We start from the raw sequence: 16,922 nt of genomic DNA on the forward strand, positions 1-16,922 counted from the left end.
AATTCCATAGCTGTTTTTGACTGCTGCTGAGATGGCTGTGGAGATCTATATATCCATTACTTAATCTCTTCCCATTTTCTTTTCTGTGGACTGAATGATCTGACCTTTTGATCTTTCTGACATATTTACCAAAGGATTGTGAGGAGTTTGACTATAGACCTAAATCCTATGTGGGGTCTTTGGGGTCTGACTACAAGCATTACAGAACTCAGCCTGGCAGGCCTTATGTAGATAAGCTGTCTTCCCCACACCAGACTCGGTGTACAGCCAGTGCATTGCAGTTTCCCAGAGAGAGTTTCAGTCAAGGACACAGTACCCCTCCCATCCTTAAGCCAGCCATATTCATATCCATAGCTGCATTCCTAACCTAGGAGCTTGTGTTCTGAAACTTCCTAATCTGGGGCCTCAGATGAGAAAATTCCTAGGCACCTTTCTATGCTAAGACCTCGTTATTAGACACTTTGACAGAGGCACTTTTCTCAACTTCTTCTCAGTACCTTTTTACTTCTAGCTCTTCCCTCTTTCTCTACTTTCTAGTCCTGGCTTCATAAATAGACTGAAGCTTTTGTTCTGGGGTCTTTGACTGTGAGCTGTTTCCCTCATTGATCTTGCACCCACTTCACTCTCTCCTTGTACTTTTCCATAGGGGAAATGGAACAATCATGAGCTAGCACCTTTTTTGCCCTTTGTTCTCACTGTCACAGTGAGTAAATGAAGGCTTGCTTGCTACTTTCATTGTGGCCTGTTCTAACTGACCTCCTCAGCTCCTAATTCTTCAACAGATTGTACCATCACACCCTCAACATTTTCTACAGAGAGCGACTTTTAATTTTAATGTTTTTGCTATCTGGGAAGACTAAGTATTTCCTAAATCATTAAGTTCTGCTTCCATTCATCCATCTCCTCCAGCTCTCATTTTACTAGCAGCTGAAGGAGGAAACCAGGCTATATCTTTAACACTGCTTGAAATAAATGTCTTTCATATAGAAGTTTATTTTCCTCATTTATAAGTTTTGCTTTTCATATAATGGTAAGATCATTAGGTGGAGCTTTCAGTCACTATGTAACAAGAATCCTTTCTTGTCAAATTTATAACACTCTTTTTATTTCTTTCCGAATTCTCACCAGCAGTGCTTTCTTAAAATTTATTTTTAAGATTTTATTCATTTTAGAGAAAAGAGAGAGAGAAAGAAGAGGGAAAGGAGCAGGAAGCATCAACTCCCATATGTGCCTTGACCAGGCAAGCCCAGGGTTTCGCACCTGTGATCTCAGTGTTCCAGGTAGACGCTTTATCCACTGTAGCACCACAAGTCAGGCCCCAACAGATCAATTAACGACACTCTATTCAGAATGGTTCAGGTGTTCTCTACAGCAGTAGGTGTTCGCTACTGTACCCCTCATTTGAGTCCTCCTTAGCAGAGTTCTTACCATTCATATTACCTCTAAATCTGTTCAAGGCAATCAAGATGTTTTCTATCATGATCTTCCAAATTCTTTTAGCTTCCTCCTACTGCCCAAAGTCACTTCTAAATTTTTAGGCATTTTTCACAGTAGCACCCCACCTCAAGGTACCAAGATCTATAATAATTTTCCATAGCTTTGTAACAGAGTACTACTAATGTAGTAGCTTAAAACACACACATTATGTTGCAGTTCTTTAGGTCAGAAATCTGATGTGGCTCTCACTGGATTAAATTCCAAGTATCAGTAAAATTGTATTTTCTTGTAAGGCTGGCGAGAGTGGGGGCAGTGAGGAGAATCCATTTCTTGTCTTTTCCAGCTTCTAAAGTACCTTGAATGTATTGGGTCATGGCCCCTTCATCGTTCTTCAAAGCTGGCATTGTCGTATTTCTCTGACTATTCTGCCATAATCATACCTCCCTCTAATTCTGTTCTTCTGCCTCCCACATACACTTTTAAGAAATTTTGTGATTACATTGTGTTCACCTAGCTTATCCAGGATAATTTCCCTATTTCTTTTATTTTGACAGAGACAGAGAGAGTTAGAGAGAGGGACAGATAAGGAAAGACAGAAAGGAAGGGGGAGAGGTGAGAAGCCTCAGTTCTTCTTTGCGGCATCTTAGTTGTTCATTGATTGCTTGACAATTGATTGCTTCCTCATATGTGCCTTGACTGGGGGATATAGAAGAACGAGTGACCCCTTCATCAAGCCAGAAAACTTGGGCTCAAGTCAGCAAGGTTGGGCTTTAAGCCAGTGACCTTTGGGCTCAAGCCAGTGACCATGGGCTCAAGCCAGTGACCCCACATTTAGCCAGCAACCCTGCACTCAAGCTGGTGAGCCTGCAGTCAAGCCAGATGAGCCTGTGCTCAAATCGGTGAACTTGGGGTTTCGAATCTGGGTCCACTGCATCCTAGTTCAATGTTCCATCCCAGGGGTCCCCAAACTTTTTACACGGGGGGCCAGTTCACTGTCCATCAGACCGTTGGAGGGCCGGACTATAAAAAAAAACTATGAACAAATCCTTATGCACACTGCACATATCTTATTTTAAAGTAAAAAAACAAAACAGGAACAAATACAATATTTAAAATAAAGAACAAGTAAATTTAAATCAACAAACTGACCAGTATTTCAATGGGAACTATGCTCCTTTCACTGACCACCAATGAAAGAGGTGCCCCTTCCGGAAGTGCGGTGGGGGCTGGATAAATGGCCTCAGGGGGCCGCATGCGGCCCGCGGGCTGTAGTTTGGGGACCCCTGCTCTATCCATTGCGCTACCACCTGGTCAGGCTAATTTCACTATTTTGAGTTTAATTGATTGCAAACTCAATTCCATCTGCAACCCTAATTCCCCTTTGCCGAATAACTTAACATATACTCAGGTTCCAATACTTTGGACCTGATCACCTATGGAAGGTTGTTATTCTGCCTACCACATTAAGATTAAAAAAGATATTGTAAATGAGAATATATTGACTATTGAGAATAAGAAGTACTTACTAAAACTCATAGCATTTCTGCCAAATGGTATCATGTGTAGGAGATTTTTGAAATGTCAACCCATAGAGATTCCCATTCTGTAATTCTAGGGTAGATTAGACAAATTGTTATTCATATATTTATATGACTATAAATATAGTCATATATAGTCTATATTTATATAGTCTATATATATATAGACTATATTTGATCAGCTCAGTTTGCAGTAAAATTTTAATAAGGTCTTAATTATTCTGATATATACATTGGTATATACATCCCTAGAACTAATAACAGTTACAAGAAAAAGGAAGGAAACTGAGCATTAATTGTGGTACCTAATTTCAAAATTAGTTTCTGCCATTTTAAGGCACATAAGCTTTTGACTTCTCTAACATAAATTTTATTTTCTGGAGTGTGGAAAATCTCTGAAAATACAATGAGACTGCAAAGATGGAAGTGTTTTGTTAATTAAAGATACTAAATTTTTATTAATTTTTCTATCTTTAAGGAAAAGAAGTTCTAAGTTTAACAGCTTTAACTTTTTTCAAAAATGATTGCCATGGTGTTTATTAATATCTTTTAACCTACCTCAAGGATGCTGATATACTCTCATTGCACAAGTCAGCCACTACTTCATGAGTTTTTGTAGTCGGAGGTAAAGATATTTAAACTATGTTACAAATACCCCTCTTTTGAACTATACCAACATCTTAAATTAAATATTGTGCAAATTTCTGAGATCTAAGAGCTTTCAATTTCATACATTGAAATCCTTTAATATTTTCTTGCATTAAATGAGTCATAAGGCAAAGTTTGCTCATGTGCTTAGTTTTTATTCAGTCCATGTGCTTTCTGAAATCATGTCATAGTTATCCTATCTTCAAAAGCTATTTTCTATTAAGTTCTGGGGCCAAATATATTATACACATATAAAGATTCTTTTTACTACAAACGTATTTACATCAAAATGGAAAGTAAACTTATATTACAAATAAGTTAAGCTATAAAACTAACACATAATTTTCATAACACTTACTTAATCAGTAATTATATATTCAGGTATTTACCAGGAGCTAATGGAGACAGAAATGTTACCAAATAAGGAAGAAAGCCAGCAAACTAGTTTTACCTATAGCTTCTCTGATCAATATATATCTTGTATTTACTGTAGGTGTTAAAGGCTTTCACCACCCACCTCTCTTCCTGGATGCTTGACCCAAAGGAAAAAAAAATGCAAAAAAGTAATAAACCTTCAAATTCAATCTTGGTAATTATTGTCACCAAATACGGAGGGGATAAGATCCTTTTTGATTTTTCCCCAGTACCAAATATAGTGTGTAATTCAGAATACCAACATTATAATACAGTTTTTATATGATTTACTTTTAAGTTTGTGTCATTCACAGACATTAAAACCTTTTTTGAAAAGTGATATGAATATTAATATTTTTGTTGTTATGTCTTTAATATCGGTGAAAGGAGATAGCTAGGTTCATATGCAGAGGGGTAAAATGACTCCCAAGGTCCTGGAGTACCTCTGCTGTGAGAGAAGCTCAGGCATCAAAACCCATGTCTATTAAAGGACCTCGAGTCCTCGCCATAAAAAAAAAAAGGAAGATAATTAATCATATAATCAAATCTCACAATAAAACACACGGAAAACCTTTAAAAGTTATTGAGTGAGTTCAAAACTTCTTTTCAAGCATCACGGAACTAAAACAAGAGAGAATGAACTTTGTTTGAACTCCTCAGGCTAACATTTGTTACCATTGTTAATATGTTTCACTTATATTAACAGGTCTCTGTGAGTTCCCTCTTGTGGGTAATCTAAAATATAAAAAGACCCATTTTCTTCATTTAGCTATGATGGCACTGCATTAGCGAGATAAGGCTTTATAACTGCCAGCTGTATGAGAGATTGGTATTTCAAATTCTTTCTGGAGTAGTTTTTTAAATCTGCTGATGATTAAAATACATATTTTATGCCACTCTATAGAAATGAATATATTTTTACAAGTTATTTTGCTTGATTATTTCCAAACATATCTGAAAGAATTATTAACTAAGTTTAACTCAAATGTTGTCATAGGAAATAGTAAAAAGTTTTTAATATACATACAATATAGATTTATTTGAAACGCTATTCTGTCTCAGTGGAGAAATACTGTAATAATTCTTTTGTCTTCCATAAATATTTTGGGAACTTTGTTTTTTAAAATTTAGAGTCATTTTTTCTAATGTCTTCAGCCTACAACTGTTATCTCTACCATTTATTTTGCATGATTTCTTGCCTTAGATACAGTCATTTAGGTTGATGTGGTTTATTTTCTTTAATAAATTGTAATCATCTTGAAAACAATTTATATATGATTTATATATTCCCCAGATCTTTTGTTGGTACCCTGATATATGCTCAGTAAATAATTTGAATAAAATTATGAATTGTCATAATTATGCAATTTTATTGAATATTATATATGGTTATTTAATTATTTATAATGCAGAAATATACAATACAAATATTGCTATATTTGCAAAATAACTTGATAAAATGTTTTTTACTTTTCATCCACATTTATAACTTGTGTTTTGTTTTATGCATAGAAATAGTTTACTAATATGTTAAATCATGTGTACTAGACTAGATTTTGGACTTTATTACAATAAAAACAAACTATGGATTATAACTTTTATGAATTACATTAAGATAGGATATTAGCAATAGCTACATTGATCAGACACTACCTTACTGAATATAAATACATTGAAGTAATTAACTAACACAATGAAAAGGCTCTTAGAACATAGAGAATGAAAAGTGAAGAATTACTATGACAAAGTTCTCATCTGCGACTGTACACAATGACTGCCTGGATAGGTCCCATGCTCAGATATCCTATCTAAATGGTCTTAAGTGGAGCCTTGATATAAATAGTTTTTAAAATCACTTCCATGATTCTTCTAAGCAAAGATATCTGAAATCTAATGGTGTAGATTTCAGCAATGTGCAGATGATGTAGCAGGGGCTTGCCCATGTTGCTAAGGAGTTGAAATTAATCACTTGTGCTTTATCCTTATTAGCAGTGTGACCTCAGGTGGTTATTACCTCCTTCTGTAAGCTTCTGTTTAATTATTTGTAAAATGGGAATGATAATGTGTAATTGAATGTGTAGCTATTAAGATTAAAGAGTTAACCTACTAAGATATTTTGCAATATAGAGTATGTGCTCATTATATATTAGCTATATTATTTTATTTAATAGAATTGGCTGGTCAGTTGACAGGATTATTTAATTGATCAACAAATATTTCTATAATCCATCTAGTGATGTTTTTCTCCTTGGTCATAACTCTAGATCATTGCCACCCTTTTTCTGTATTAGAGATTATTAAATGTTTTCCTTGTCTTCTATTGGCCTTACTCACAGATACTTACTTAATTCTTTTAAGGTAAATTGTCCCATTCTTTGGCTTAGCTCATGTCCTAAGAATTGTGTCCTAAGAATTTATCCTGTAGTAGATAAAGTTATAACATTTACTAAGTAAAGTTATAATATTTTGGTTGTTGTTAAAAGACAATTTAGACATCAGTCATTCCTAATGCCTGTTTGTCTCTTGGTGTGTGTGTCTTTCTCTTGTTCTCTCTCCTTCTGAAATTTAATCTATGAATTATTATGTAGTTCAGTTAATCCTAGGAACTAAAACTGAAAGTGTATCAAAAGAAAGTGATAATGTACACAAGGAGACACAAATATGTTTTCATCTCCTGATCAAAGCAATGACATAAAATAAGAAGCTATGTGTGAAAAGAAATTATGGTATAGAATAGATGTAGGGTATAAAAGCAATCATCCAGCATTTAAAACATTGATTGATTTTAGAAAGACAGAGAGAGGAAGGGAGAAGCATTCATTTGTTGTTCCATCTAGATTTGCATTAATTGCTTCTTTTATGTACCCTGACTGGGAATGGAACCTTGGCATTTTGGGATGATACTCAAACTGACTGAGCTAACTGGCCAGGGCTTTATCCAGCAATTTAAGAGAGAAGAGACTAAGTAAAATGTACTACAGAGGATCTGGTATTCTTTTTCTACTGAGCTTTGTAGTTGCCCATTTTCTCCAGTCTCTAAAAGACTTTCTTGTATTACTGTTCCTTTTCATGGTGAGCTAGGAAATTTTGTTTCTTCTCTGCTGGATGTACCCTTGAAGGTACAAAAATGACTTCCTTCTCTCGCTCAAGTTAGTTTAAGAAGCTTTATATTACTTACAAACAAGAAGACCTCGCTAGAAGACTATAATCCAAACTACATCCAGAGCCACCAATCTTTAAATAATACAAATCGCATCATGCATGTTACCACAACACAGTTTACAAGTACTTTGTGATATGACTTGGATTGAACATCAAATGTCACTTCTTAACATTTTCACTCTGTGCTGTAGCCACGCTATATTTTTTCATTCCCATTTTTTTTTCATCTGTTATATTCTCATTCATCAGGTATTCAATTATGTGATGCTATCTCTGGAAAGTTTTACTCGATCCATTACAAAACAAAAAAAATGTGGGTTGGTTGCTACTTTTATATACTTACATAAGTTCCTGTGCTTTCTTATTTAAAATTGATCACTTTTTTTATTTTAACCTATTATTTACTTGTCTGTATAAGGATTTGCAGAGTAGTATGCAAGAAAATTGAATTAGTGTAGTTCCTCAGACTCAAGCAAAAGTGTAACAGAACTGACATTATACTATACTTTCTTGGAGGTTATGTGAGGAAATAACCTCTTGACTCAGGATGGGGTTTTTGGGGAAAAAAAATTAAATAAAGCATTATATCAAGAGAATGAAAAGCAGCCTGGGATTTTGGGGTCTGTGCAAAGATAAATAGGAAAGGTTTTAGCAGCTGTTAAAACACATTTTATTTATATTTTTAGTAAATATTTATGATATTTAATAATGATATAATTAATTCGTTATCTGTGTACAACTTTTCTAAAATGGCTAAGTTGTTAGAATATAAATTCTGGCTCTGGCTGGTGGACTCAGTGGTAGAATGTCAGCTCAGCATGTGTATGTCTCAAATTCGATTCCCGGTCACACAAGAAAAGAACCTATCTGCTTCTCCACCCCTCCCCTTCTTGTTTCTCTCTCTTTCTCTCTCTCTCTCTCTCTCTCTCTCTCTCTCTCTCTCTTCCCCTCCTGAAACCATGGATCAATTGGAGCGAGTTGGCCCTGTGCGCTGAGGATGGCTCTATGGCCTCCACCTCAGGTGCTAAGGAGAGCTTTGTTGCTGAGCAACAGAGCAAAACCCACGTGGGCAGAGCATCACCCTCCTAGTGGGCTTTTCACGTGGATCTTGTTCAGGGTGCATAAGGTAGTCTGTCTCTCTGCTTCCCCTCTTCTCATTGAATAAAAAAATAAATAAAAAAGAATATAAATCCTGATGAACTTGTTTGTATGTAACTATTTAATGCAGTGTGACTGCTGTGTATTTCTTTTTCGAGAACTGGCAGAAAATCCTTTCCAGACACTAAGGATAACATGGAATTAGAAAGTTTAAAATTGTTTTTAAACTTGAGTGTAATAGAGCAGAGATGGGTGTGGGGCCTTCTATGGCAGAGGGGAGTCATGGGTGGGGTCCAAATTGGGCGGACTTTCCAGTGGCAGCTAAGAGTAGAGCCATTAGTGGGAAATCTGTATATTCTAGATTTAGTGCAAAGATCTGTTGAAGTTCTCACGTATTAGAGTTAATTATAAATCATGCTATAGAGACAATAAAGCCAATTTCTCCGATTTGGTTATATAGGATTGCTTGGAGGAAAGTGGTGTTGAGTCTGCACGGCCATATCACCATCCGATAAGCAGGAAAGATATAATTCCTACTCCCTCTCAGCCGATAAAAAGTTGAAATGGGTTGTTGGCTGTTACTAAGATTATTATTGTAATTAGAAATATTAGTAGATACTTAAAGAAGCGGTTGATATTTGGGTCTGAGTGTATATACCATATTGAGAATTCTATAATAGACCAGGTGACAAATAGTCCTACGGGCATAAATAGTATTGAGAAATAGTCGAATTTGAAGCCAAGGATTAGTTTAATTGTTTGAATTGTAATTCAAATGTCAGTTCGAGATTACTATTTTTTGGTGGGAGTTGATAAATAATAAGGTCGGGATTAGGCTAGCTGCAAAGAAGTATGAGACTATGGTCTTAATGTAATTTGGGTAGTTTGGTTTTTTATCTAGATTGGGGGCTGTTGCTACAATTGGTATAGTTAGTAGAAGCAGTGCGAATACAATTGATATGTTAAATAGGTTTATTGCTTTTATTTGGAGTTGCACCAATTTTTTGGCTCTTAAGACCAACGGATAACTACTATCCTTTAAAAGCTTGAAAAAGCTTCGGTTTTAGGTGCGGTGGCATGTTAGCAGTTCTTGCATACTTATTCGGTAAATAAGGGGATTTAGACCCTATTACTAGATTCACAATCTAGGGTTTTTGTTAAACTATATTTATAGTATAGTGTACCCAGGATGATTTTTGGGTTGATGGATAGGAGGAGTAAGGGCACTAGATGTATTGCTATTAGTGTGTTCTCCCGTGTGTAGTTGGGTTTGATGTTGTTAATGTGGTGGGTGTGTTTGCCTCGTTGAGTTATGATTAGTATATACAGAGAGTAGAGGGCGGTAATAATAATGTTTAGTCCTATAAGGATAATAGACATGTTTGATCAAGAGAATGTTGCTATAACTACAAATAGTTCTCCGATTAAGTTAATAGTAGGGGGGAGGGCTAGATTAGTGAGGCTTGCTAGAAGTCACCAAGAGGCTATAAGGGGTAAGATGGTTTGTAGGCTGCATGCTAGAATTATAGTTCGGCTATGGATTCGCTCGTAATTGGAATTGGCCAAGCAAAATAGTATAGAGGAAGTTAATCCGTGGGCGATTATCAGAGCAGTGGCTCCTATGTAGCTTCATGGGGATTGGATGAGGATTGCTACAATTACCAGGGCTATATGAATTACTGATTGAGGAGCCACTGAGCCATTTCACCCCCAGGTGTTGTAAAGTACCAAAGGCTACAGAATTAATATTAATATTTTAGGAGGCTTGGAGAACATTTTATTAATTTGGGTTAAGGTGTGCAGAGAAATTGTGAGACATAGTCTCTGTACTGTGTGATTGGCATAACCAGGATGGCTCTTGCCATTGTATTGTAAATGAAAAGGGAAGGAAAGCATGGATTCCCTGACATTCCACCACACCTGTGGGGAAAGGAGTGAATGGCTAGCCAGGTGCAGGAAGGGAAAAGCCAAAATAAACCTCTTCTTATAACTATGAGCCATTTGCGGGCATTTGTCCCCACGGAAACTACCTCTCTTATGTAAATGCATGTGGTTAATATGTCTGACTCTGGACAGAGAGATGGCAGATGAACACTAGAAAATATAGGAAGGCCTTTTAATATGTAAAGAGATATCTTTCTACCATTGTGTTGACTTATAAATTTTGTTTTCTCCAAAATGATGTATGGTTTGCAAATTGAACGTGGTCCTATCATGTTAAAGGACAAATGACTATAACCAATAGAAGTAAGGGGCTCCTAATCGCAATTTTTGCTTCTGTACTTCCCACTTACAAAACTAAAAAAACTAAGTAGAACAAAGGGCCGGCGCGCTCTCGGTCAGATTTCTGTCGGAGTTCCCGCCGCTTGGCCAAGCTAGACAATAAAACTTTAATGTGTAAACGATGGACCTTGTTCCTGTCTTCCATATTTCGGGTCCCTCCAAATTTGGATTAACACTGATGATTAAGCAATTAGTGATTTTAGGTTTGTTTGACGTAAGCAGATTGAGCTTGTTATTATTATGCTTCATAGTGAGAGTATTATAAACGGATATGCCATATTACTTGTGAGTGGGTTGAGGAGGGTTGTGATTCGTAGTATCCCGTAACCCCCTAGTTTGAATAGTACTGCGGCAAGTACTATATAGATCCTGCAATAGGGGCTTCTACATGTGCTTTGGGGAGTCAGAGGTGGAGTCCATAGAGGGGCATTTTTACTGTGAATGCTAGCATGCAGGCCAACCATAAAAGGGAATTACCTCAGGAGTTTTGTAGGGGGTTGACCCAGTATTGTAGTAGTAGGAAGTTTAATGATCCTGTGGTGTTTTGGATGTGTGTGAGTGCTACTAGCAGGGGGAGGGAGCCTACTAGGGAATAAAATAAAAAGTAGAGCCCGGCATTGAGACTCTCTGCCTGTCCGCCTCAGCGGGTGATAATGATGAGGGTTGGTACTAGGGTGGCTTCAAATAAAATATAAAATAGAATTAGTTCTGTGGCTGTAAAAGTTATAATTAAGAATGTTTGCAATAGGATCAGTGTAGTAATGTATAATTTTTTCCGTGTTGCAGATTCTTTTGTCAAGTGGAATTGGCTGGCAATAATTATCAGGGGTAGGAGCCATGTTGTTAGGAGGAGGAGAGGTATTGACAGGGAGTCAGAGAACAATATTAGGGAGAGGTTTAGGGTGTTGTTGCTGAACTGATTGATCAGGGGTAGACAAAGTAGGCTAATCAATAGGCTATGTATTGTATTAATTCATATTATGTTAGTTTTGGATAGTCATGTGAGGGGGATGAGTATAACTGTTGGTATAATAATTTTTAGCATTGTAACAAGTTTAGGTTTTGTACGTGTTTATAAAACAGGTACTTAGTCTTACTTTATACTTTCTGGTGCCTTGGCTTCTTCATTTCCACTTTTTTTTAAAAATCTCTACTTCACCTCATTTTATCTAATTTATAAGCATTTGTTCCTTTTACTATTTAGCAAGGTACAGAACATTTGACAGTCTGTGCCTCCCCATTTTTGAGAGATCTTTGCCACTGGTCTTACCTGCTTTATCATAAATATCTGTTCCAAAGTGATCTCACTGTAACTGTGGATTACATTACAACAAAATGCATCAGAAAGATTAAAATTCAGTAAACTCAATGCTCTCCTAACTTGAACATAAAGAACTGTGAATTTTACATCAGTACTCTATGTTTAACCACACTGGGTTTCATTTTGGATTTCGTTGCCACAGATTCTTTCTCCTCAAAAGAAATAGAAATAGAGGGGAAAATATACTGGTCTAGACCATTCATAAAAATATTTTCACATTTTTAAAAAATCTCAACAGGTTTTTTTGACCAGCACTTTTTTATAAAGCATGGATATTTTATTGCACTGTTTTAATGAGTTCATTTAAGTACAATATCACTCTCTGTTCCTCTATTTTATGACTTAAGTCACACCACATATGAAATATTTTTTGAATTAATTTACATGGTCAAGAAATTCCACACAGCAGTATATAAGTAGCAGAGCATATTATATCAGATTTTTTTTTTAATTAAAGTACATTGTCTTTCAGTTCTGTTAGTCTTACTTGATATTCTGTGTCATAGACTCTCAAGCTGTATATTTTATTGAGAGTGGTCCCTGCCATAATTGCCTAACTTTTCAGTAAACCATGATTCCACATGCAAAAATTAAATTTAATATAAATTTATTTACAATTATTAAATAATAAATAACATTACTGCTACTTTTTGTTTTATATTTTGAAGCGCTTTTATTACACCTACCAAAATGATAATATTTTCCCTCTTCTATTTTGTTAATATAGTAAATTTATGTCATTAGATTTAAAAAAAAAAGTGAGGCAGGAATAGAGAGAGAAAGAGGAATATCAAGCTGCTCCTGTATGTGCCCTGACTGGAGAATCGAACCAGCAACCTCCACACTCCGATACAGATCTCCAACCAACTGACCAACAGATCTGTCTGGCAAGGACTTAATTTTTATTGATTTTTAGAGAGACAGAGAGAGGAAGGAAGTTAGTTGATTTTTAAATGTTAATTCAACCTTACATTATTAAATAAATTCCTCTTGGTTTTGACATATGATTTTTATGTATTATTGGATTTGATTTGCTGAAATTAAGATAAAAATATGTTTTTGATATTCAGAAGGGACATTGGTTTACAATTCTTTTATTTTTGTAATGTGTTTGCTAGATTTTTATAATGGTTATAGTATCCTCACAATACAAGTAATCTCTCTTCCTCTATACACTGAAATATTTATGTAAATTAGGGCAATTTTTTCTTTTAGATTTGATAGAATTCACCAGTCAAACCATTTAGAACTAGGTGTTTCTTTGAAGTAGAGGTTTGGATAACAAAAAAAAAGTCTTTATTAATTGTAATCTGTTTTCTATTTCTTCTTGTGTCAATGTTAACTTGCATTTTTATTAATTTATTAATTTTATTTAATTAGCTGTATTTTTTGTTTTTGTTATTAATTTATAGTTTCTATTTTTTTATTTTTCATTGAATTGTGATTAAGATATTAGCTGCATTATTTATTCTGTAATTTATTGATGTTTTCTTTATGTTCTATAATATATGATTAGTGGTTATGAATCTTATGTTTACTTGAGAATAAATGTTATTCTCTGATATTGTTTTAAGTACTGGCATATTTTTTCAGGTCTACAGTCTTTTTATAATACTGTTTAGATATTTTAAATTTTTGCTTACATTCTGTCCTCATGACTTTTCTTAGACTCATAGAGGTGTGTTAAATTTTCTTCCTATAAATATATTTTTTCTACTTGCTTCTCATGTAATTTTTGACTTACTAAATTGGTTGCATTTTTTGCATTGTTGTGTAGATGGTCATAACTGTTATAATTTATTTTGAGAACAGTGTTTAGAATTTAAAGTTTTTCTTTGTTGACATATTTAATTTTCTGTGATCTGAATTCTGTTCTCTCTAGTATCAGGGTAACAATGTTTCCTTCTATTGTTTTCTTTTTGATGGCATATAGTTTTCTCATTCTGTAAGTGTTAGTCTTTCAGAGTCACTTTGCTTCATTAGGCCTCTTGAATAGAGAGCATTGAAACAGGTTTCACTTTGTGAGCTATATTAACAGTTTTTATTTTTATTTAATAAGTGTAGGTTTCATTCACATTTAATTGGTTTTGATTCTCTCATGCTAGTTTTGTTTTGATAATTTTGGCCTTTTTGTTATATATACTGTATTCTTTTTTTTTTTTTTTTTTGTATTTTTCTGAAGCTGGAAACGGGGAGAGACAGTCAGACAGACTCCCGCGTGCGCCCGACCGGGATCCACCCAGCACACCCACCAGGGGCGATGCTCTGCCCCTCCAGGGCGTCGCTCTGTTGCAATCAGAGCCACTCTAGCGCCTGGGGCAGAGGCTGAGGAGCCATCCCCAGCGCCCCAGCTATCTTTGCTCCAATGGAGCCTTGCTGTGGGAGGGGAAGAGAGAGACAGAGAGGAAGGAGAGGGGGAGGGGTGGAGAAGCAGATGGGCGCTTCTCCTGTGTGCCCTGGCCGGGAATCGAACCCGGGACTTCTGCACGCCAGGCCGATGCTCTACCACTGAGCCAACCAGCCAGGACCTATACTGTATTCTTTTATGTGATTTGTTTTATTTGTCCAGTGTTATTATTGCTCTGGTATATGGAAGTTTATATTTTTATTATAGTGGCTATGTTTCTCCTAGTAATATTTGTAGTGATTTTATATTTAGTTTGTTTAACTTTTGACACTGTGTTTTGCAGCTACAAAAATATTTTCGAGTTCTCTATAGACTGAATTATGTCCTCCAAATATTCATAAGCTGAAGCCATAAACTTCAATGTTGATGACATTTGGGAGATAAGACTTTAAGAGGTAATTAGGTTTATTTGAGGTCACGAGGGTGGGGTCTTTATGATGGCATTATTGCTTTTATAAAAGGAGACACCAGAGAACTCTCTCATCCTCTGCCATTTGAGGACATAGCAAGAAGGCAATTGTGTACATGCCAGGAAGAGAGCTTTCACCAGATCCTGACCATTGTGGCACTATGATCTTGGACTTAGTTCTCTAACAGTATGAGACAATAACTATGTTCTGTGAGCCACTGGTCTATGATATTTTATTATGGCACACCAAGCTGACACAGACAGACTCTCACATGCCTATGTAAACATCTAGGAGCTTTTAATTAAATATATTCAATGCATACAGTTTGCTAAAATGTGCAGTATCCTCTCTTGATCAAAGGAATCTCATTTTCTAATTACTTTCTTCGAAAGATTCTAAGTAGAGTGCTTATTGTGTTCTTGTATGCTCATTGAATTCTGATAGACTTAGCTCATGAAGGGCAAGTTGGTTAATTTAAAATATTTGGATCACCCTTGTTTTTTAAAATTTCTTGTTGGCTTACAACCTGTTCTGTCAAGGATCAAGGAGTCTGATACCAATCTAATTTTTTTTCTTCTTTTGTTAGTGATCTTGGTCTTTTTGCTTGAAGGCAAAAAGTGTTTGCTCGATCCATACTCTCTAACAATTTTAATAGGATCCATCTTGGAGTTGAAGTGTCTATGTTCAGAGATAAACAGAGTCAAGTATACTTTTATTTCTAATAGATTTTTTATAGGGTACAGACAGTTTAGCTCCATTATTTTGTTTTTCAGAGTCCAAATTTATACATAAATGTGTGTCTGTATGTACTTCTGTGTTATTTACAGAGAAACAGAGAGAAGGAACAGGAGAGGGTTAAGGAGAAGAGTAAAGGACAGGAAGTAAGGAAGAGAGAGAGAAGAAGAAGAGAGAGAAAGCCAAGAAAACAATACATTTTTCCTGTTAGATCCCTGTAAGCATATATACAATAAGGGACAGCTTGATGTTCCCGTCTCTCTGTCTGTCTGTCTGTCTCTCTCTCTCTCTGCTTCTCTGTTAAAAAAAAAAAGAATAAGTAAAAATAACCTGAGAGAAAATGTTAGATAAAAAATATTCAGCCCTGGCAGGTGGATCAGTGGATAGAGCTTAGCCTAGTGAATGGATGTCCCAGGTTTAATTCCTGGTCAGAGCACACAGGAAAAGCAACCATCTTCTTCTCCCCCATTTTTTTCTTTAGTCTACCCCTCCAGCAGCCAGTGGTTAGACTGATTCCAGCATGGTCTTAGGCGCTGAGGATAGCTTGATTATGTCAGCCTCAGATGCTAAAAATAGCTTGGTACTTGAGCATCGGCCCAAGATTGGGGTTGCCGTGTGGAACTTGGTTGGGGTGCATGCAGGAGTCTGTGTCAGTATTTCTTCCTTCCACTTGAAAAAAATGCAAAGTTAGTTTTATCATATTTGAAAATTATTGTAGAAGATGTCCAATTTAAAGTTTTCATTTTAGATATTACTTTTGTTTTGCAGTTACTTTTTTTGAGGCGAGAACATTGGATTTTTATCAGCTGATTTCTTGTTTTTTAACCATGAATTCTATGAGTTCTATAGTTCCAAGGCAATATCCCAAGGTTCATTCCAGGCTTTTACTTTCCCTTATTTGTAACTTTTTTTAGTAATCATTGTTTATAACATATTAACTAATTTGTTTAACTGTAGGATGCATATTAATTCATATGTGAGATATGTCAGACACTGATACAGAAACTAGGCTGGTGTATACAGGAGATAGAGAGAAGCAGTTAAGGTAAGAGCACAATGATTATGGCAAAGAAGTAGAAGATGAGCTCAGAAAATTAGTTTGTGACTAGATTCTACTGTGAACAATTAAAATCTATGAAGGGATTCAGCCATGTTTTTCCTATCCAGGATTGGAGCAGTCATGAACAAAACCACAAATAATTAAATTTATTTATTTTTTTATTTTAGTGAGAGGAAGGGAGGCAGAGAGACAGACTCTCCAATGCATCTGGACTGGGATCCACATGGCATGCTCACCAGGGGGTGATGCTCTGCCCATCTGGGGCCATTGCTCCATTGTTAAGCAATGGACCCAATTTTTTAGCACCTGAGACAGAGGCCATGGAGCCATCCTCAGCACCCCAGGCCAACTCACTCCAACCAATTCAGCCATGGTTGTAGGAGGGAGAAAGAGGGAGACAGAAGGGGGA

The sequence above is a fragment of the Saccopteryx bilineata genome, chromosome 5, assembly GCF_036850765.1.
Source record: "Saccopteryx bilineata isolate mSacBil1 chromosome 5, mSacBil1_pri_phased_curated, whole genome shotgun sequence".
NCBI classification, from domain to species: Eukaryota; Metazoa; Chordata; class Mammalia; order Chiroptera; family Emballonuridae; genus Saccopteryx; species Saccopteryx bilineata.